The sequence below is a fragment of the Gymnogyps californianus genome, chromosome 17 (assembly GCF_018139145.2).
Source record: "Gymnogyps californianus isolate 813 chromosome 17, ASM1813914v2, whole genome shotgun sequence".
Classification (NCBI taxonomy): domain Eukaryota; kingdom Metazoa; phylum Chordata; class Aves; order Accipitriformes; family Cathartidae; genus Gymnogyps; species Gymnogyps californianus.
This window is the reverse complement of record NC_059487.1, coordinates 10,997,105-11,021,612: the sequence shown is the minus strand read 5'-3', so window position 1 is coordinate 11,021,612 and position 24,508 is coordinate 10,997,105. Positions and strand designations below refer to the sequence as shown.

The window sequence follows — 24,508 nt, the reverse complement described above, 5'->3', positions numbered from 1 at the left end:
TAAAACTGGTTTATTGGTATACTGCATGCAACCAAACATTGCAGGGCCCTTAATTTACTGCAGATTAAATCTCCACTTGATATAAAGCACCTCTGACACAGTGTCTTCTATAATCTTTCTCCATTAATCTGATTTCACGTATTCTATTTTCACAAATATCTTTATGGTAGAATTTAATATTTGCTTTTAGACCTAAACTACATTTTCTGACGGACGGCTTATTCCCTCAAAAACATAGCTACTAGTTGTCAAGGAAAAAATCCAATATTTTCTATTCACAAGAAACATTTCGTTTTGAGTTTTGAAATGTTTTGACTTTTCCAAATGATGTTTCATTTTAAAATTAAGCCAAATTTAAAGATTATAATTAAGGTTGAAAACAATAATGCAACAATGCCTTTCATTTAGGTTAAACAAAGTTTTTCATCCATTGCAACATACCATTTTTTCTTCCCTTTTTTTATTTTTCTTTTCTATTTTGTCTTTTGGGCTTTTTGTTTTTGTTGTAATGGGAAAAGCACTGCAAAGTAAAACATTTGGGAAGGAAACAAGAAAAATGAAAAGTGATCTCAGACCAACCCATTTTCCTCCCAGTTTTCCCTCCAGTTCAGAAAACTATTTATATACACAGCTGTAACTGGAATTTGTGATTGTTTTACCTAAATATTGCAGGTGTCTTTAAGCACAATCAAATTCAGCAAGATTTTCCTTTTTGCAGCATAGAGAAAGTCTAAGAAGTAATAAAGGGACCAAATCACCTTGAGCTGTAGGTTCTCCAACAAGTGTAAAAAGGTATTACATCATTTTAAGCTAGCAAATATGTAAACCACTTAGGAGAAATAGGATCCAGACTCAGTGTTCTCATTTCTTGCTTTCAATTCCTGTTGTTATTGTTACAATAATGAAATATTTTAATCTTGAGGTTTTTCACTTAATAGGACCCAATTAAGGACTTTTAAAATTACATAGAAGTTTAAGACTTTTCTTTCAGCTGCTTTTTTTTCCCCCTTCCCCTCTTTGCTTGTACCCTTTCACAATTGCTTTGCAGACTCATTCTATTAAAAAACGGGAAATTGCACAGTCCATCTAATTAGTCAAATTACAATTGTATGCAACTTGCATGGACCAATGGTTGAATTTCACACACCATTTGGAAAGTACGGCAGTGTCATTGCTGATTTTCTTCAATACCTCAGGGGCAATATTCTATTATGAAAGGGAATATTACTATTTTGGTTTTGGTTATAGATATTTTTCTACTACATTATCAATCTTAATTGAATTCTGTTTAAATGTACCACTGCCTATACATATTATAGAGTAGAAGGGTTGATATTTAAACAATGCTAGAAGATTAATTTTTTTTAATGGCATTTGGAACACAAATAGACATCAGATTGAAGATTAAGTTTTGTTTCAGATGCTTCTTTGCCAGAGACAGAGACAACCAGGAACTGCTACAACAGAGTGAATCAATTGCCTATCTTGTCTAGCACCCTAACTTCAACAGCGCTTAGTACTAGATGACTTCTTAGTACTAGATGACTTAGAAGGACATGTAAGATGACCTGAACCAGGAAATTAGGAATGAATTTGCCTCCAGGAAATCTCCCAATTTCCAAGAACCAAAGGATGACACAGGGATTTTCACCTCTCCTGATTCTCCTCAGTTTCACAACATTTACTGCTATAACTCTAGGAGGCTTGTTCTGCATCCAGATGTCCTGTGTTGATTTACTGCTTTCTTTCTTTCTTTCATTTTTCTTTTTTTAATGTAGTTCATCTTCTTTCCATGATCTTTTCTGGCCCAAGCTGTTTTGAAGAAAATTTGTTACAATTTCTTTTCTGCCTTTTATGTCACCAAATGTCTTTTTCTCAAAAAATCTCAGCCTACTTTTTTTGGTAGATGAGCACTGGAAAATATTCAGCTGGTTTAAAGACTGAGTCTCCTTGCTCAACTCTTCCTTGAAGAAGTTATAGGTCCTTAAAACTTTGTGGAGTTAAGACTTCCTTTTGTATTATCTTTTGGTTTCCTAACAGTGACAAAAGGTGTCTTGACAGCATCATTTTCTGCTCCCCACACATTGTAAACACTTTCACACTAATCCTAAGTACCAGGGGAATATCAGAATATTCCTTGTCAAAGGTACTCCTCTCCTTGTATCTTGTTTCAGCCCTGTAACAGCTGCCTAGAAAAAGTCCTTGGATAGGGCAGGCATACAGTGATACTTCTCCCAGCATCTCCTCTCAACTAAAAAAATATAATGTTGTAATTCCACAAGGAAAAGCAGAATAAAATATCAGGTTTATAAATATATCTTCCATTGCACCAGTTTTATTAGTGTCTAGACCTCACAAAGCCTGTGCACACATAACACAAATTATTTTTAGTATTCACTGAAATGCAAGTACGACTTAAGTATCCAAAATTACAGTATCCCATATAGGATATTTCTTGCCTTTCTTCCAAACACTGTGCTTGGTGGTAATTCCCTGTGGACTTTTGCAGCTTTTTCCTTTTGAATTTTTGGAAGTGAAGGGATAAGATCTGCTGGATGTCACCATGCATTAGGCTTGTTAGTATAGATCTCCTAGTGCTGAGAGAATAGCATCTGGATGCCTGACTCCAAACTAGGAGAGCGACAGTTAATTTTTTTAATGATACACGAAACTACCAGGAATGTTTCTGACATTTTCCTTTTAATTCCCTTCCCCAAAAATCTACAAATCAAAACAATGAAGACCTGAAGTACTGACGAGCACTTGGTTCTCTCTTCCTTGGAAATGTTTCGAATTTGCACTAGGAAGAAGTTGTTTCTTATTGCAAATATTGCTAGACTCGATTCTTCATCTATCAAATCTAACAACCAAGTCCCTTGAAACAAAGACTATTAAGTACCATTAAAAACAAATATTAAATAATTTTTTTTCCCCAGAAATTACTAAGGATTGTGTAGCTCGCTGAAAAGACACACACAAATATTTTTCTAATGGATGGTTGATTGAAATAAGCCTAGTTCAAAATAACTTTTGTCAAGACCATTCATTTATGACTGCTGCTATTAAAATTACTCACTCATCTTTTGTACAAAACAAGATAGACTTTATCCACAAACTTGGCATCCTTTGTTACAGATGAAACACCCACAGACTGCACAATTCTTGAAAGATTCTGTTGAGATCTATATATTGCCAACCCAAAACCAATTTAAACAAATAGAAACCTTTCCATGATGTCAATACATGTTGGATCAGATCCTATTAGAGTTATTTCTACACGCTTGCTCATTGCTTTTCTACTTTGAACAAATTACCTGAAGACTTGGCTGCACTGCAATGTTATTGTTAGGCACAAGTTTCTACTACTAATGCTAAACTGAAAAAAAAGATCAAAGAAACTTTCAACAGTGAAATTAAGGCATGTAAAGTTGAAATACACATTTCTTGCAACATTTAACTCTTTTGATTGCAAGCTTTCACTCTCTAAAAGGAAGCGCCAGAGGAGATAGAAACACAGTCAAAAAATTTGTGCCAGTTTTTTTGTTACTTATTCAGCATCCTCAAAGCACAACCCCTTGCAGTTCCCAAGGTCCATTTTGCAGCATCTTTCTGAGGCAGGTAAGTTGCTACTTTCTTTTAAACCATAGAAAGGGAAACCACAAACCCTATACCTAAACAGTGAATGAACGAGCAAACCTAGTTTAACGGTTGTTTTAAAAACAGCTAGTGCAAAATGTATAGGCAGAAGGTACTCTACTTGCTACTCTTTGTAACAAGCCCACCTTTCAGTCCCATGTCATCTATAGATATACAGGCTTATGGATTTCATTTTCTAAATCCCTAAACGTGCTATTTTCTTTTCCTAGAAAAGCATGGTCTCGCTTATGGTCCATCAAGAGCCCTGAACCAATCTCCTGGGCTCTTTGCACAAATAATGCTCGTCTGAACAATCATCCAGCTGCCTCCCACAGAGCAACCGCGAGTCCAGTCTCTAAAAAAGTTGTGTTTTCTTTCGAGCTGCCCAGAGCAAAAGAACTTTCCCCTCTCTCCATACTTGTCTAGCATCATCATGGCAATACACTGAATTCAACCGTCTGTCCCTCTCTGTGCCTAAAAGGCGTGAAGGCATAGAGGAACTGTGGGCTCTATCACATACAAAATTTCTTTTGCAGCACATCAGAATCAGACATGATCTCTTGTGACATGACATCAAGAAACAGCTTTGTTTCTTTCTTTACCCCAAGCTAAATGAAGGGTTTATATTCCGCTTGTGGTTAATGCCTGTATTCATAATCACGTATCTTTTTAAGCATCTCTACTGTATCATGCATCACTGCCTCTACAGCAGTGCAGCCCATAACCCATTGATAACTTGGTTTTCAGAGGTGCTTATTTTGTACCTGTTAGGATTCTTTTCCTTTCCATTAATTTCATTATTATTCCCTTTGTCTGTCACTCAATTCTGGCAGCTTCCTGGTGCATTTCCTTGGGCTGAAAAAGCAGAGCAGCAGCCTCAGCAGAGAAGGTGCCCCCAGCCATGCGCATAGTGTCGAGTTGTGGTGAGCCCACGGGTGGCAGATCGCCACTTCCACGCCTCTGCAGACGATTCACCTCAGCAACACTTGTCATTGGGACTGCTGAGCTGCCCTGAACTCCCCCAACAAAATTGCTCTTTGCTTCCCTCCCTCGTCCATCAGATAGTCTCCTTCTTGGAGGAGCAGCTTTGGAAAAGATTAAAAAAATAAATGGGAGCAGCAGGCAATACTTTGTTTCGGTGGTTTCACCACCTCAGTGTGGCATTTTCCTTGCTAGACTGGGGTTTTTCACGCCTTGACGTTTGTGCTGCTGGGCATTTGCGTAATGGTGGGGAAGACTGTACCATTCCCATCACAGCAGGAAATGTCCACTGCACACATTCCCCACCATAGATACAGAGTACATGAATCTTAATTCTTTTGGAAAGATAAACTTGCAGGTAGGTGTTTGTTGTATATTTTTTTTTAAAACTGCGTGTGCAGCACAGGGGTTAGTTCATTTGTCAGCAGATTACTATTATCAGAGCACAAACGAAAGGAAAACTAGTAGGACATTTAAAAAAAAATTTCTTGCAGAAATTAGTTCATTAGCACTCAAAAACACCATTCAAAAAAGAGAAAATTTTACAGACAAATAGAGCTTTTCAGTCAAATGTTCCACCTTTGCGAATAAACATAGTCTGAGACAGGAATAAAACCTGGAGTGCCGTCAGGGCAGGGAGCAACCAGACAGAGGAGCCAACTGGAGGCTGTCGTGTGGAAAAGTGGCCAAAAAGAGAACAAACTTTTGAATAAAGGGCAAAGTTACCTTTAGCACATATGAAGAGATTTTAAAAGAATACTTAAAAATATAGTTACTCTAAGTTTATACTTATGAGTCTTGGTTCTCATCAACAGATGGGAATAAGCTGTTTACATCCAAAACCTTGTGTGACTAATTGAGGATGCCTACTTAGAAACTACAGCAAAAGAACCCAGCAAGCACACACAAAAATAAAACCTTCCTAGCCAGGAACAGGATTAGTATTGTCCATTAGTATTGTCCATATTAGTCCACTCCTCCAAACCAAAGTTTTCCCACCTCCTGAAGACAATTGACTGTTTCTATTTTCCACTATCATTCCTGATAACAGACCGTTGTTGTTTGCAATACACTATCAAGTACGGTTCACCTTTCCTGTCCTCTGTCTGTATACCCCGAAAGACAAAAACGTAGGTACAGATGCTGCATAAATATTCTCTAGCCTCAGCATTGTTGGACAGGTATTATGTCATTTTCCTATCATCTTAATATTGAAGCCCCTTTTTTTTTCTCATGAGCTAAGTGGATTTATATGGTACATTCACACGCACAGAACTTCATACCAAGAGCTGTGTGTTTGTATTAATCAAAAACATGTGGCAACACGCTATACGTGTAGATAAACAGCATGCTTAATTGAGAGAAATGTTCTGCTCAGCATTTTGCTTGTTCTGGTGTGTCTGTTGCGTTGCTTTGCATTTAGTAAGAGAAACAGAAAAAAAATCATGTTTCTTATAATTCCCCATTGAAAAGTTACACATTTTTAAAATTAATTTTCTGATCCCTACTCTGAGCAATAACTATAATACATGAAGTTATTTACTCCAGACAGACACCCGAATTTCTTCCATATGCCAAATTCTTTAAGCTATATTACTCTGAAATAGAAATTGATGGAGGACATCTGATCTAAAAGATTCTTTTTTTTTTAAGTTTAATATGCCATATCACATGATCTTGTCAGGTGGGATCATGTCAATGATATTTATGCCATAATATGAAGCAGCCATGTATAAGTTGACTGTACTAATACAGAAAAAGGAGATAGATTTTTTTGGCAGCACCTTACTGACTTTTCCCTTTTCTTACCTTCTTTTTAAAGAAGAAAAAAAATCTGAGTTACAAGCAGCAGCTAAGTCCCACAGAACCTTCTACCAAGCCCAAATTCCTGATCCTGCATTTTGTGTGGGTGGATCAGAGCACCAATAATAGGAAAGCCACTAGATGAAAACAAAAGTGAGCTTTCCTACCATTTTCTTTGGGCTCAGCTGTTGCTATAGCATTTTTCTTCTACGAAATTCAGACCTCAGTTTGTGGGGATCTCCTTTCTCTGACTAATTTTCCCTCTTCATTATATCATTGAGACACAACAAGAGGAACAGTATCCGAGATGATCTTTCACCTGAAAACTAGAAAAAATAAACAAACTGAAAATACACGGGATCTTTCACAGACTCCTTGACATGTGATAAGCCTCCTGGCAGCCCAAACCACCACGACGGGTGGCAGAGGAAACCTGTCTGGGCAGCAGCAATGTCTGCTGTGCACTGGGGAAGGGTATGGGGCCAGATTCTGCTTCCACTTACACCCCTCCCACTCTGCTGAATGGCTCAGTGATGAAATTTGGCCACATGCAGCCAATTCTATACCCAGGCTGTTGCCATCGACTCAGAGATACAAGCGTATGGCACTAGTGACACCCAAAAACTGTAATCTCACATGGCTTTTCAGTGCTATTCACTAAGAGAGGCGGCACCGTAAGAGGGAAAAGGCCCACCGAGAGTTGAATGTGCTATGAAACATTAATTCTTGTTTATCATGAAAATATTTTTTTTGCTGTTCTTCAGGAAAGAAAGTGTATCTCGTGATGCAGGTCTCTGATGCTGGTAACCAGGAAATACAACTGGGCAGAGGTTTCTGCCAAGAACATGTTCTAGCAGAGCTTCAAATAACCTTTTTAAGGTCTCTTTCCTATGCCCCTTCCATCACACTATGGTTTTCACTTGTTCTGGTGAGACTGTCCCCAGCTACCCCTTTGGTCCATGATGCTTTTCACAAGACCCACCTTTTCACAATGAACTCAGATAAACAGAAAATAATTTGCTGAGAAAAAACAAATACATACACATGGCTTCAAAATATGAGCCCATAACTCAAAGACCAAGCTCACTTACCAGGTACAAAGTGTGCAAAAACCAGATGCCTGTATTGTTTGTGGTTCTAGATTAGCATAATTTATCCTTAACTGTGAAGCTTATTTAAAATACATAAAAGCAGCTTTGCCAGTTCTCATTTTATCCCACACAGAAAGTTGTCTTAATTTGCAGTCAGTGGGGAAGTCAGCTGTTACACACCTGTGCCATGACGGGCTGCGTGTTACTGGCACTTCTACTGTCCTGGTGTGTCTGCGGGAATGCTTCTGTGGGAATAAAGCTGTGTACTAGAAGTAGAAGAGGGGAAAAAAATCAAGTTGCTTCTAAATTTTGCAACCAGTTTTCATGCATGCAAACTGAGAGCAGCCCAGAAATGTCATCTCAGAAGGCCATGCAGCTAATCTCTGCTGCGAACAGTCAGCACACAAAGTGCCTTGCCGGCCCCAAAACAGTGAAGGCTCTCCAGCTCCAGCCCAGCAATGTCTCTGCACACAGAACGAGAGAAAATACAGGAGCCAAGTCTAAGTTGGACATATTTAGACTGCCCATTAAGTACCAGCTCATGAATGGTTAAATTAACACTATCAGAAGTATTAACTCCTTGTTAATAATAATTAATACATTATCTCATTTTGGTTTTCAGCAGATATAGGAGAATGACGACGTTCTTCAGAAGCTAGGAAGCTTTCAGCCTAGCAAGAAAACGTCTCCATCCAGGAAAAGGAACTACCTGCAGGTAACCAACACAGCCCCAAGAGGAGAGTAAAACAGAAATAGATAATGTTGTGCTATGATTCATTTGGCTTTCAGAGATGCAGCAGAAGTGCTGTAATAAATAGAGGTCTGGTATTATCTATTCATTTGTGCCTTTACAGAACTGTTCAATAAAAACCTGATTTCCAGATCCTTAATGGTGCTATGCAGAAAAAAAAATAAAATCTGTTGCACTCCATGATAAGAAATAGGTATTACAAATAGAAGACATACCATCTCTTTCCTACTCTAATTATTTAAGGAAGATGCTTTTACAACTGTATAAGTGGACAAAATCTGCAATAAACTTCTCCATAGATTCACGAAAACAAGGTGCCACTGAACACAAATAACATATTCCAACTGACAGAGAAAGATGTGTTACATTAGTTTATATTTCTGGAGATGATCTAAGCCCTTAGTTATCTGTTACATCAAATATCTCAGTTTTCCTTCTGTAATCTAATATCCACCTTCAAGCTCGCCCTACATTTAAAATTTATACAAGTTTTTTCAGATGCTGCCATTTTGCCTCAGGGTTTTTAGGTGTTAAGCTCCAGTAATAATCTACACTGTTTCTTTAAGAAAGTTCATCCATTCACTTTAATTACATTTTCAGCCCTGGTTATTGTCCCTGTGCTTGCAAAGAATGTTTCCAGCCATAAAAAACCATTATCTGCCACAATTATGGATAACCAGAGCGTGGCCAGAGGGCAGAAATGCCATGGTGAAAGATTGTACCACAATTCAGCGCAGAATTTATAACTTTCCTCAGGGCTAACTGTCAGCCTGATCACAATGCCTGACAAAAAGATCCAGTAAAGCAAATGCAGATGCTGCTTCTTGCCTGCATGGTTGCTCTTTTTAATTTTTTTTTAAGGTGCAGTTTGTTATAATACATTAAGTTGCAGGCACTATAGATGCAACACTACAGAAAAGACATTGCGCCTGATTCAGTTTGCTGGAGCACAGATTTAGACCATACAAATCCAGCACCATGGTTTTAAACACGCATTGTTCTCTGTGCAACCAGGGCATTTCAAAGGTATACAGAAAATACTACTGTTTATTTTCTCTGATCGCAGAAGCTGCAGGCTCAGTTTCTGCTGTGTCGCATCCTCTTTGCTTGTTACTGATGCCAGATGGAGACAGAGATGATTTTCCATAGCTACCCATGTTACTGCTCTTGCAACATTAGATCTTTCCATCTCTAATTCTTGTGGTTATTAACATGCAGAGGAATGCCAAACTGGAAGAAAGATTAACTTCTTGACACAGTATTCGAGTATATCTAATTATTCTCTCGTTCCATCTGGACATCTTTGTCCTAATGGAACAGAGGCTTGTATTACGCTTCCTGATGTGCAGGATTTCAACAGAAGAGGGCAAGAAGATCATGAGTCCCATCAAGATATTTGTTCATGAGAATAATAATATAAATACTTCTATAATTTTTTTCCAGCCAGAAGTCTCAAAGCACAATACAAACATGACTCAGAAATATCCTTTTTGGTTTTGTGGTGAAAGAAAACTGAGCAGATATGAGGGGAGCTTGGGTGATGTTCCTGGCATCCCTAATGCCTATGCAACCCCCAGCACAGCAGCAGGAGCTGCCATCCCCACCCACGCGCATGGGAGCCATGTTTTTGGACCCTTGCAAAGGGATAACGCAGGTTGAAGTTCCTCCCCTCCCTTCAACATGCCCCAGACTTGCTTTAGCCTGTTCCTGGGTGCTGGTCTGCATTCCCACAGAGCAGACAATCCCCAAAGTTTGACTTCGCACCTAATCGCAAACAGACCTTCACAGAGAAGTAGTAACAGAGGCAAGACCAGAATCTGTCATCCTTTGCTTTCAACGGAGGATGCTGCCTTTCCCAGCAAGGAGGCAGCTGCTCAAAAGTAAATGCAGAATAAAGACCTTGAAAAGATATTTGATTTCTACCTCAATCTCTCCCTGGGATTTCCAAAAATATTGTGCTTCTAACGGGACGATAATGCCTGTGGGCATCTACTTGCACTATTAGGCATTCAAGGGCTTTTAGAAGTTTGGCCCTAAGTGTCCACAGATCGGATTGAGAGAATTCATAGCAATTTCAGTGTAGATCAGCCTAGTTTCTCCTCCCTTCAGTTTTAATTACAGGAATCCAAAATACAGAAAAGATAAAGGTTAAAAATTTCAGATAAGATGACAGAGCTGGTTTTTGCTTGGTTCTAGGCAATCCAGCAAGATAGCTTAGTAGGTAGGTTTTGCTTAGCAAAAACCCTTTGAATTTTGTTCTAATCTGTCTGGACTTCTTTCTCTGAGTCTGACCAGTTCCAACTCAGATGCAGCAGAGCTCTTTGCAAAGGGAGTATTTCTCACAATCTTTGAGATGGCAAATCTTCCACAATTCCCACCACCCTAACATCACTCTGGTATGAACAGGTCGTAAGATTTGGCAGCTCTGATTCAGCTTCAAACTCAGCTTCTATCCTAAACATAATCCAAGGCAGAACTCCACCTCTTGGCATATCTTCAATAAAACATCATTCTACCTGAACCTCAGAAAAGATAAACTATTAAAGTAATAAGAGGATAATTTAACCTCTTTAATCAGATAATCCTCCAGCACATTGGACATTTATTTGCACGGTATATTCTACAGTAATGAGTTTGCAGCTCAGATTTAAACAATTCCCCGCCCTCAGAAAAAAGCTGAAGGAAGTGGTTGAGACATTCCATATCTCAGGTGCCATTATGTGAATGTGAAAACAAATGAGTTTAATTGGGGAGAAATTCATCCCAGACAGAGGGCTTGCCCAAGGCCCTTGTCTGAGAAACCCCACTTAACTCCACTCTAGTACAGAATAGCTACACAGGCACTAGATGCCAATTAAGCCCTACTTATCTTTTTAATGAAGGGCTGAATCTGAAAATGAATTATTGTTTTGATGTGTAAATGATGTTGGTTTGGTAAGGTAGTGAAAGTATTCTATCTGGGGGGACAAGCAAAAATAAAGTGATAAAGTGTTTGCATGAACATACATGAAAATGCTACTGAGCTTTCTATGGCTCTCCAACAGTGAGAAAAATTCTCCACAGTATTCAGACTAAAACTGCAAATTCAGCAAACCTGAATCACTCTGTGTCTTTGTGCCAGTTTCAGCCAAGCATTCCTTTCAGAGACCAAAACGAACAGAAAGACTTCCCTGAAAACTGGAACTTCTCATTTCAGCTTTTGCTAAAATAATTGATTTCTTTCCTAAGCAGTTGTTCATTCTCATATTTCCCTCGATTTCATATATGTAAGTGTTAAACGTTCAAAAATAAAGCAGCTGATTTACTTTGAGTCAAACCAAACGTTTCTTTTAACTTTTCCATAACTTTTCAATTGATGAAAATATTTTAGATTTTTTTTTTTATTTACCAGGCCTAATTGTTTTCCTAAATTTAAAATTGTCCAGGAGAAACAAAACCACTAATTAATACAGGTCAATGTATGGTCCAAGACCCTGCAATGAATTTTAAAAAAAATAAAATTAATTTTAATCACATTTAAAATTCAATTTAGGGAATAATTGTCATGATTTCTTTAGTTTTTGCTGAGCTGTGGCTTTACCTTGAATGGTGTACATCTTCCGGGTGGCTGCAGTAATGAACAGTGCTTTTTGGAAGACAATTTCCCTGATACAGATCTTTGGAAACGAAAACAGTTCTCTTGCTATGAAACAAAAGTGAAGTACGGTGCTTCCTCCTAACTCAAGTGCCAAAGACCTGTGAGCTAGCTTGGATCCCACTAATAAAGTCACCAAAGTTCATCAGGTTTTCAAAACCCTGGCATCCATGAACAGGCAAATGGTGAAAAGACAGTGTGCAAGACTATAAAGCTCTACAGATAAGCTGTCCCAACCAGTGATTTTCAGCTTGTGGTCTACAGACCTGAAGGAGTGCAGGGACTTGGATCGATAACTTTAAAAAAGCAAGCCTATAATGAGAAAGCTTAAATATCTTATAAAGAAGTGCACCCAGCCCATTGGAAGAGGTTGAAAATCACCAATCTAGAGGAAAACTCATTCAAAACTGGGGGAGATTTTTATGGTTTTTCCAGTGGGGTTTTGAACTTCTCCTTAACAATCATAAATAGTAGGACATATCTATTTGAAGACAATAATGCAGAAATTGTTTCAATGTGCTAGTAGTCAGAACTTCATTTTAGGAAGTGGAACTGTGATTAATTGTCAGACACAGGGATATCTCACTTGCAAGACTGTCACCTTCCTGGGACAGATTGCATCACATAGTTAGACTTCAGAGAATAGCTAAAATGGTCTAAAGTAACCAGTTTTTAAAGGACAGAGAAGTCATGGTCACTGGCAATGAAGGGTGGAGGGACTCACTGGTCTTTCTCACCTATGAAATATGCTGGTTTTCTGAAATATGAACAAGTGCCACGATTAAGGTGTGAATAATGTAAATTAATCTATACCAACAGGCCTCTGGTTTTTGAAAAAGTGACTGGGATGTCATTGGAAACCCACACTCGTGCACTGCACCAGTCATATATCCATTTACAGGTTCAGGGTCTATGGTTAGATATGTTAAATTCCAGCTTATAGTTTAAAAAAAGATAAAATGCCATCCTACTGCTAACTCAAATCACCCTCATTTCTGCTCCACCTTCATCACACACACAAAATTCCCCTTCAATGACTGCAAGATCAAATCCCTCATCCCAGACTGTAATTACAGCGTAGTCAGCGAGTAGCTGCCGTCTTCCCTTTGCAGGGTCATACAACTCATTAGTCAATCATATTATTAAGACATTTTCAGTTTTAATAAATGAAGGTGGTGGTCATCTCATGGCTGAGAATGGATATTTTCATGGAAATAAATATTTGGTGCATATCTTCACAGCATCTCTTTAAGACGACCATTATCACTTCAAAATAGTTCCTCCTAGCAAAAAGTGCAATTACGTAATTCTTGTCCAAGTCAAGTAATGATGAGACGCTAGGTTGCGTTTATGTTTTCACCATGTTTCAGACCCCAAAAGTCAGCCATGGAATAAGCTGGTGAAACTTCAATATAGTTGCAGACCAGAGAGAGACTCAGTGCTTCAGCCACCTGCAGTAGTGCAAATGCCTCTCACAAGCACCATTCAAGTTGACTCACAAATTAAAACCAGATTTTGAACCTGCATTTAGTAAGAGCTTGTTCCACAAGTAGGTCCACTGAACAAGGGGCTAGCAGAATCTAATTCTTTGCTTAGATGCTAAAAATCATCCACTTAATGGGAGCAATTACCACTGATCCATCATGCTAGCTTCTTAACATTTAGTGTCTTACTCCTTAAGATATGAAAATAAGTTATTGTAACCTCCTAAAGTAGATTTGAAGAGTCTCCTAAAAATTCTCAGGACCAATCTAATTTAAAAGTGAGTGGGATTATGTTCAGAAGTTACTCAGATGCTTTTAAAAATTCCTACTTGATATTTAAAATACATAGCCCTGAAGTAATTTTCCATTCAGTACTTCTTGAAATCAAGCTTAAAGAATGGACTTTGGAGCCAGCACACATCTTTGTATCTGCATTTTCTGTTGGCTGTTTTTTCTGCTGTAATATAAAGTTGCAGTGCTTCATTCACAATCATATCCAAAACACTAACACAAGACCCAAACTGCTATTCTGATCTGGGGCTATTGAGTGCTTTGAAAAGAATCCTTGCAGTGCACAGGAATGCAGATTTTACAGTTTTTTATTAGTGCAAACATTTAGAAACCGAACAGAAGACTAATTTATTATTATTACTGTTATTACTAATAAATATTTATATTATGGAAGTACGCAAAATTCCCAGTCAGGATAGTGACCCTGTAATATTTACTTTTAAATAATGCATGTGTTGGTAGATTTCAATTCATGGTAATTGCATCTCACAAAATAAGAAAATTAAATGCTGCTTCTGCAGTTGCATATACAAAACTGTAGGGTGGACCTTCCTCCTGTGGCACTGCACTTGCAGCCATGCAGCTCCCTGAGAATGAGCTGAGTGCAAAGATGAAACTATTGTCAGGATGGAGGATCACCTTTATGAAATGCAATTACCATAAATGGACTTTTTAACTGGTTTTAATATTTGATTACACTTGACACTGTGGTACTTGGGGAAATCTTACTCATTGGAAAAAATAACAGTAAGCTTTTCTTTTGTCACCTGCACCACTCTGCAATACTCCCAAAGCATGTCCTTTAATGGAATTGCTCCTGATTTGCACTAGCAGGAGAAGGAACGTAGGCCTACAAGTTTCTGAGGGTATTTGACTCATCAGTTAATAGGTAGTCTTAGGGACATATCCATTGGCCACACCACCTTTCACCAGCTCAGTATGAGGCTGGTAAACCCCTTAAGCATGATGTTACTACCTGTTTTCCCCTCCTGCTCCTAAGCAAATCCCTGCCCTACCAAAAGACACTTAAGTCCTATCATTTCCAGTGAAAATGAAAAGACTTGGTGCTACAGAGAATTCCCCTAGCAGGCTTTAGGGGGGAGGGAATCTCTAATTACCGAACACATGAGCATTGTGAGAATTTAATTATGAGCTCTCCTGAGCCCCTCTGCTAGCTCCGCTGGCTGCAGACACTGGCACAGGAGGCTGAGCCTGGTGCATTTGCTGCCGTGCTGCTCCGGCTGGCGGGTGCTGGGGAGCGAACGTTTACTTTTGCAAAACCCGTCCGCCAGCAGCTGGAGCTGGGGCTGCTCACACCCTGTTGTTGCAGACAGCGAGGAAACCATCCAGTGTCCCAAATAAATTAATGAATTTTTCTCCTCCTCCCAACACACTCAATGTTTGAGCCAGGAGCCGTAATCGCACTCTTGCTGCCTCTGAGTCACTGTCAGACGGAGCCCAGCACAGAACAGTCTGCAGAGTCAGCAGAGGCGGTATGCTGCATTGTGTCTGTAAGTTCAGTCAAACCAGTTTAAAAATAAACTCATCTTCCCTTGGCCCCTCCATAGGCCTCTCTCCACGCACACGAACACGCTGCTGTTTCCCGCCATACACACAGCTTTTTGGAAGAGAGCGCCTGACTTGTATGAAAGAGCTTTTGCCCCTTGGGTTAAACCTTGTTAGTCGAGCCCCTAAGCAGGCAGATGAACCAAAGCTGAGGTTTTCAGAGAAGCCTGAAGGAGTCAAGCATTCAAAACCCATTAAAATTCAATGGGAGTGGAGCACTTGCACTCTCGGGTGCCTTTGAAAATCCCAGCCTTTGTCTTGGGGTTAAATCAAGGAGATGAGGACAGGAGCTTTCACCTTGTTGCTGTGTTTTCTAAGGACAAAGGAGGGTCCATAACTGCAAAGACGGGTATTGCAAGACCCTTCTGCTCATCACCACAACCACAGAAATCTTTTGCACTCCCCCAAAGCTCCCTCTGCAATTTTCCCCTATATGCCAGAGTCATTGCGCAGCTGGAGTGGATAAACGGTCACTGTCACAGAGTAGTGACACTGTAGAAAGCATAAATACCTTTTTCATTTCTTCTTCAAACTTTCATTTCATATCTAGCTGCACAGAAATGGGAATTTTTCATAACAAACCATTTTACATCTGTGTCTGACAAAAAAATTACTGGCAAAACATATTAATTCCCCTCTCCCCCTGATACAGCATTCGAAATTAATTGCCAGATAAGTTCTGGGAGGTATTAAATGTTTGTAAGTAAATTTTGAATATTTTAATATTCAAAATTCAGACTGTGTTGATTACACACAACAGTCTGCATAGTTCGATTCTGCTGCCTGGCTGTAGTGAAATGCTATGAGTAGTTTTCTGGTAATAAAGTGTATGTATTCAATGTTTTTATGGATTTTTACTGATATTTGCTTAATATTGGTATTTTAGGTGAATGTTTCTGCCACAAGATTCAGCTGTATGTTTGATCAAAGAAGTAAAACATGCCAACAAACAAGTATCAGGATTAAAAATGCAGGCAGCGTCTTAGGGGAACTCACTTAAATTTGTGTTAATCTTAACTCACTTAAAATTGTTGTTAATCCATGTATTTTCCTTCATTCTTCTATTATCCCAGTGGAAAGAAAATGGATATTTTTTTTAGCAATAAGAAAAGAGGTTATTCCCATTAAAGCTATTAAAACTTTTCAAAGCTTGATTTTTCAGAATAATCATGTCTAATTTTTCTAACAGAAAGAACTAAACTGCAAAAATTATTTGCATTCAATCATTTTACTTTACGAATATTCTCCAAAATAAGTGATTTTTCAAATGTTTAACATAAATCCAAAAAAACCAAAAAGTAATGTTTCATCAAATCATGCAGACATACGTTTGTATTGTTTGCCTAGTTTCAGTAGCATGAAATAGCGTTGTTGAAGAGACAGACTAGCACTTACACACAGGTTACGTATCCTAATAATCTTCAATGTCCATATAAAATAGCACGAGATTCTGTGACCAACTAAGAGCAAATCTGGTCCTACACCTAATTCCCGCTTTCCAAGTTGTAGACAGCAATAACCCTTGAAAGTTTTTAGAAGAGATCATCCTGAAAAGAGCGAAGATAAACATACAACGCTTCCCTTCATGCTCTAATAGGAACATTCCTAGAATAGGATGTCTTAAATTAATTATTCTACCCCAGGATAACCCAACAGCGCTGTGAACTGCTAGTCCTCAAGGCTCTTGTTTTCATTGTAAATACAAAGTAAAAGTTTCAGACATTTTCCCTAGAAATAATTAACAGCCACTGAACAGAAGTTGCAGATGTGCAATGCTTGGTCACGTTTTTGTGCCTGCTGCAGCTAAGGAGTACGATTGGGAAAAGAGGTCCTAATATCCAGGTCCCCAGACCTCTTGCCCCTTAATTCATGTTCAAATTACCAGAAGTTATATGCTGAAATATCACTGTTGATTTGACCTCAAGGCGATTGCCTTTCCAACTGATCCCAGGGCAGTTATTGCAGCCAGTCAAGCAGTATCATTAAATTTTCAGTGCGTGCCTCTTTCCAGTAAATCTTTCCACGCTGTGTGATGAACACCAGTGCTGCAATGTTGATGTTTACAAATACAGATTCATCTTGGGTCATGCTGCAATAGACCTACGAGTTGGTGCTTTGAGGGATGGAAGAAAAAAAGGAACCTTGCCAGAATAAGAGCTAGCCTTATCAGGAGCCCTGCAGGAAATCCTCCTCTGTAACCCACGAAGTACAAGACATCAAAGACAAGAAAGACAGCCGGTATTAGGATGACAAGTGAGAACCCAGCTTCAGGATGCTACAGGATATGAGACAGCGTCATGGCCAACCACCATAACTTGGCCCACCAGAATCAATAGGACTTGAGGTGTTGAGGATCTAGGCCACAGGACATGTCTGTCCTGCACACTTCAAATTAACAGAGAGATATATAAGAGCTAGTTTAGGTATCAAAAGCAACCTTGCTACACTAGCATGGGGTCTGGGACTATTTTTCCAGTTGTGAGCCCCAGCGTTTAGTGCTAATACAGGTATCTCTGCTGCCCTACACTACAGCCATCTCTAGTCTCTCTGTGCACTAGGTTCCATTGGTATAAATGGAGATAAGTGATAATTTCCTGGGTTTTATGGTGGTTGTGAGAATGGAAATCATTATACGCAGTGGGGACTACTTGAATACCTATGCTGAGCCAAAAGCCAGGAGACCAATGGAGGTAGGACCCCAGACCAAACACCCTCTTTGCACCGGCTCCCAGCATTGCATCAGTCTGTTGATAGGTAACCTGCACACCTCAAGAGCATTTCAGGGAGATCCAGGAGGGACTGTGCCTACTTGCACAGGGAATTCAAACAGGTTATTACCAAAGCCATTTTCTTTTTTTATTATTACTTTCTTCAAACAAAGCTAATAAATCAAATCACCCAAGATGCACATTATGCAAAGCTTAATTAGATTTGGCACACATCTCGCTAGGAGTAGCACCCATCTGACTTTAGATCAGAGAACTCAGGTTTGATGGGTGGAACCAAATCGCCCACTTTGGAGTTGCTAAATCTACTTTTAAATGCAGTGTGTTTGCATTTTTTCACTCTGGGACCTGGAGGAGGTTAGCTTTGTTTGGCTTTTGGGCAATGGGAACAGTGGAAGAGAATTCAGAAATAGAAGGATACACGTTTATGAAGAACATAAATCTCTTATTCTGCAGGCATGGAAGAATCACAGAGAGTTGGCAGCAACCATTTCACGGGGCTACATTTCACAGAGCTACTGCGAGCTTGTGGAGCTTCCTCCTTGACTACCTACTTTTCTAAGACATTCTGGGGTATTTTTAATAAAGGTATATGAAACTAATGCAAAAATACTATTTTAACAGCATATTATTTGGCAGCACAACCTTAATCGCTGATACCTCTCGATTTTATTGTCAATCTCTTGCTTTTCTTAAGCTCACAGCTTCTCAAGAAACAAGATCTGGTGAAAAATTTCAGCTTTTTTTTTTAAAACACATTTATAACCCTAACAGAGAAGAAAACATTAAAAGAAAAAAAAAGTTTTCCTAACTCTATTCAAGAAAAGGTGGATAAAAAGGTTTTTTTAAAAGTAAAAATGCTCCCCCCCCCCAATCCCTTTTCTGCTGAGAGGGAACAGCAAGGACCAGCAGGGTATAGGGAAAACTTGCACAGAAGAGTAACATCTCTGCAGCGTACTCCTGAAGCCCCACAGCAACCTCCCAGCTCCCTAATCCCCCTTTCATGGCAAGACACGTGTGAGGGAGGCAGAGGGGAGGGGAAGAGGCTGATCATCTCTGGTGGTTTTAGACACGCGCATGTAAGTACAGCGCTCAGAGTTGCATTGGGAGTCCTGTGCTCCAGATAACAAACCACAGCCTGGGCAAAAATGCAGAGAACATGATGTTTTCTGCACTATGGACAGCTTGTGACCAGGCTGTGTCTCAGCTGTCCATGGTCTACTTGCAAAGGAGGAAACTGGTGTCAGCCCATCACTGTTGTGACACACCGCAAAGGGCAACGCTCCCTGTTAAACGGCATAGCTGGTTGGACCAAGTAGGGTTTGATTTCACAGAGATCCCCATGCACTGCATGTGCTGGCTGAAACAAGCACAGGCTGAAGTCTGCCTTCAGACCCTGCCTGCCTGCCAGGTGACAGCTCCCACACCCCGTGGTCTGCGTTGCCATACCCTCACCACCACAACGGCTGTATTAGCTTAGTGCAATAGTGCCAGCACGGGCCACAGTCAGAACTCCGTTGCACTGGAGAGACATCCTCTGAGCTTCACACTCGTCCAGAGCTGGGCACAGAACGGACCACAAGGCTTGCATGCCCAAACACCACCAACCAACGCAAGGTTAATTTTAAATAGCAAGTGCCTGCAATGGGCAGCTCACATACAGTCTTCCAATTACAACTTAATTATGAAAAAATGTAAAGATATTCAGCAAATTATTTAATGCAACAATTACTTAATCAAGAAAATCCTAGGTCACTTCTAGACAACAGACACACACAAAAAAATTATAGTTTCAAATTCATTCTTTGGAGTGACACACATATTCAGGATCTGTCTTTAAAAAGAATGCCGGACACCACTGTTGAAGTCTGAGTTTTGTAATCTAAACACCTGTCATTTTTCTGTCTACTGGATGGGAGCCTCACATTTGCCTTATTCACAATTCACCATATTCACAAATACAGAAATGGGCAGAAATAATTAAATAAAGGGAGCCCAGTTCATGCTCCACTGCACCATATATGAGAAGTTGCAGCTGACAATGACATTGAAAACCAGTTGTCAGTCTAATGTAATCAAAGAGACAATTGGCTCTGCTGGCAAGAACTGAATTAGTGTTTTCTGTCTGAATCAGTGTCATCTTCTAGGGAGCAGTGAAGCTTATGCAATGATAACAAAACTCCCCAGAAGCTGCATTTGTTACTGAAATATGGTGGTGCTTTGGTGCTGTGTAACCTCATTCTGTAATACAATATACCTCATGGTCATGCTGCTGTTCTCATGTTTCTTGCAATGATACAATTCAATGACCAGATACTAGATCAAACTAGACAACCATAATATTAAAACTTTAAAATCTCTCTTTGAGAGCTAATACGGTTTATTCTCAAGTGCGTTCTCTGCTCTCTCGCAAGCTGTACACATATGCAGAGCACGAAATCAGGGCAGAGTCCAGGCCTAGATGCAGCTTCAAATGCTTGTGCTTTGGGGAAGACAGAAGGGTGAATGGTGCTGGGCTTCATGTTCCTAATGAGGACAGTGGGTAAAATTCAAACCAACAAGGTCAGGTGTGAATGAACCTCGCTTTTCAAGTAGGGCTCATTGCTGATGCACACATGTATTTTGCCATGAGAAACTAAGAGTCAGTCTTAAAATAGACATATGCATTGTTGGTATTGTGACAGCACCTAGTAGCTTCACCTTTATTTTTGTTTCAGTTCATAGCATGAGCTGTTGTTGAGTGCTGGAACATTCTGCATATTGGTTTTTTTCATTTTTTCATTTTTGGTGTGGTAGAAACTTGCACTGCATCTGCTGCTTCATATCTGCAGAGCCACCCCATTGGCCTCTCATGGGAGATGTGAATAGTTTGCAAGTGACTCCTTTCACATGATCCAAGAGGGTGGAAGAACGTACAGGTACAGAGCAGAAAGGCTACCTCAGGAAAGCCACTTATTTTCAAATAAATACTACTTCAGCACAAAGAACTTCAAGGATTTTTACATTTACACATAGTAATATTACCTTAATAATTGTGTTTATATAACAAACAACCGGTACTCAGAAATTTCCATTTCCTACTCTATTTATTTAATAACTATTTTTTGTTGTGTTCAGTAATATTGATTAATAGAAAATTCAAGTATTAATCAAAGCAATACAGGCAGATGGTTCTTATATGATTTCAGTTTTAAGCATATGTTCTTTTCCCTCTGCAACACCTGTTTCTTTAAAGAGGTATTGGTATAATGGGAGGTACTCTCACTGGATTGATATACATCTGTAATTAGCAAGCTGATGGTCCTCCTCAGGCCAAGGAGACACCAGATGATCTGTCACTTAAAGGCAAGACATCAAAATATATATCCTCTTTTTTATAATTAACGTTCCACATTAAATATTCATTAAGGCTTATATAAATCTTTTCCTTGTTCAAGGCTCAACTTTTCTGTCCTTGTTCAGACAAAGCTCTCATTGAATCAGAATGTGTTTACCCAACTAAGACAGGATATGACCACACTTTAAATCTGTTATACTGCCATTAGTCTTTGTAAGCCTCTGGTCTTGCTCAGAGAGAACAAGGGACAAGTCAAATCCTGAAGCCCTTCATATGTGATTCCCTTTTCCTTTCTACCAAAGCCACCTCAAAAAAAAAAACCCAAAACAAAAACAAACCCAGAAACAAAAACCCTAAAACAAAACCCAAGACACAAAAAACCCACCTCTGCTGAAATAAAACCATTCAAGTACAGGAATTTTGCAAAAACAACAGCAGGAGACTCACGGGAGCAGGAAGCATTGGTACATCACATCTGTCAGACCGGTGCTTCAGACCAGGCCTTGACGGAGCTCCCCGCTGAAAGACAGAGCAAGTGAGATGAAGAGAGAAGAGAAATGGTTTATGCCTTACATCTACTGTTTGTCAAGCCAAAGCCCCAAACAGGAAGTGTCTCACTAGAAAAGTTTTGTAACAACGTGTGTTCTTCACATGTACATGGTGAATTTTCTAGGTCACTTCAATAACCATTTTGATTTACTGAAACAAGACGAAGAAGAAAAAAGCCCAGTAAGGGCAAGGCAGATGACCACATCCCTTTGGCACACACCTTCTAGTCCAGCTCTGCCCTCTGAAGGCATGTACACTCTCCAGTAGTGCTTATTTATATGTCACATTGCAGTGATGAATGTTACTGTTGCTCTCAAAAACATATGCTCAGAAGTTTATTATGGCACTAAATATGGGCTGGGTAAGAATCTGGATTGTTTAAGTGTCAAACAGTGACAACATGTGTACAATACAACACAGACATCAAGGGAGAACCAGCTCAGCTAATATGTGGTATTCATATAAGCCTTTAGGAACAAAGACCACCCATAAAGCAAAACCAAAGCTGCCACAAGAATAGGTGGTACTGCTTCCGTCATTGCATACTGTGTGCCAATTGGTTTCCTAATTAGATTTGCAAGCTAATAAAAGGCATAAAACACAATAAAAGAACAATATGTTGTAACTTTTCCTATGACAGACATTGCTGTAAATTCAGCAGATTTCTGATCATGGTAGGTACCCAGTGCATGTTTGTTTTTCTTATAGCTGGGTTTGTTTTCTTTACATTTTGCATGGTTTGTACCTTTTTTCATAGGAATGAATACTTCCTTAACAAGGATGGTCCTGAGCATGACAGTTTTCAAGTATTCACTAAATAACAATCAGCATAAATAACTCTCATACTTCTCAGCATCTTCCTTCAAATAATGGTGTTTTGTTCTATTTCATATTGTATTTTGTTAAAACATATGGTAAATTGGCTAGTACAAAAAAGAACCGTTAAAAAAAATAATTAAACCCCAAGGAAAACATTCTAAAGTACATCTCCTTTAACGCTGGAGTTAGAAGTTAGGCATCTTGGATACAGCAGCACCACATGAGAACTGCTGGAGTTCTATTCTTGTACTACAGGACTGAAGAGTTCAACCAGAACTGGAGCATTGCTTGACGACACTTCAGAAGGATTCAACAGAAAAGGAGTAAAACCAAAGAGTGACAGAAAAAAACCAAGGACAGGAGGGAAGAACAGATTGAAGAAGAGGGAAAACCATAGGAAAAGAAGAAAAGATTGATGGGAAATTTAGACTGAAATCTAATGCATCTTCATCATGTGCCCATATCAATGAGTCGTAAAAGAATTTCTTCCCTTGATATATCAAACCCTTAATATACAATTTTCCTTTCTCAGCGATAGTTACTAACAGAATGACCAAAGAAAAAAAATGAGCCTAATAAGAGAAAACTGCAGTGCCATGCTGATAACTTTGGCTCATGTGAATTAATATTTAAACCTGAAAAAAAACACTGTCCAGACTCTGTGGTCTGCAGTGCAAGGATCTCAGAATATAAGAACAATTCTGAGAAGTCCTTAAACTCTCAAACTACATAGTGAAAGTCCCAAAAGATGCCACCACACCTCAATACGCAATCTCCAGTACGAAGTGAGGAAAGCTATTCTAAGAACGTCAGCGGTACCACCTACACCACAAATTCAACAGCAACGGTCCCAATCCCCATATGCTTACACCAACTACAAGCTTCATGGCAGACAGGACCTGGCTAATAAGCCAACAGCTGGAACCTCTACTTTGATTATAATTGCAAAGGGTTTCATTGCTGGTACCAATTCATATTCAGATGGTCCCTTTGTCCAACACAGCCTTACTCCCCAGCCTTTTGGAGTGTGGTATAAAGTCTTTTCCCCAGGCTTTCTCAGAGGAGGTGGGTTGAGTGAGGTGTGGGTGCTGGAAAGAAAGATACATTGGCTCAAAGTTAAATAGCTTTTTGTATGCACAACCTGAGGCATAAACAAGTCAGGATTTGCGTACTGGACCTTTGCATATACAATCTGTGTGCTTTGGAAAAATCGTTCATTAGTCCTATTTCATGGGTGTGAAAACACTGGGTCAGCTTCTTTATATTTTAAACAGCATAGAAATGAGTGTGAAATAAGGAAATCCACAAACATCTTTCTACAGCCCATGGACTATCTGAACAGGCAGTCCTGGCCCTGACCGAGGAACGGAGAGACGAAACTATATGGCCTGTGTCATGGAGAAAACTAGGCTCGATGATCAAAATGCTCCATACAACCCATGGATATTTGGGTAGATCCCAGAAAGGCAATAAGTCATATCTGGCCCAAGCAGACTTCAGTGACACTGAAGCTAGAGCAAAGATTTAAGCAAAGAGCAATAATGGTATAGGGACAACAGGTCACATGGGTCTTGATGTGCTGTTTATATTTTTGTTCGTTTCCATTGTTTGGAAAGAGTTCTTCAAAAGGGGAGGACCCCAGCTAGCAGGCCTCTTGGAAGAAAAGCATTTTCAGAAGCGACTTGAAAGAAAAGAGGGTGGGGGAAATCTGATTTAATAAATGATATATAGGACTATAATTACACGGTTTTAAACACAGTTCCAGTTCACTTGTCTCAGCAAGAAATGCTGGTGTGTGAGAGAAATCATTTATATTGCTTACTACAGTTTTTCAATCTTG

The 24,508-nt window shown here is 39.4% G+C and overlaps 1 long non-coding RNA gene across 1 annotated transcript in view; it reads right to left on the bottom strand.

Moving 5' to 3' along the window:
• Positions 1-24,508, bottom strand: part of LOC127023248 (uncharacterized) — a 205,868-nt gene that overhangs the window by 100,373 nt on the left and 80,987 nt on the right. Inside the window, exon 2 of the long non-coding RNA XR_007767416.1 lies at positions 21,748-21,819. This is a non-coding gene — a long non-coding RNA (uncharacterized LOC127023248). The remainder of the gene's footprint in view (positions 1-21,747; positions 21,820-24,508) is intronic.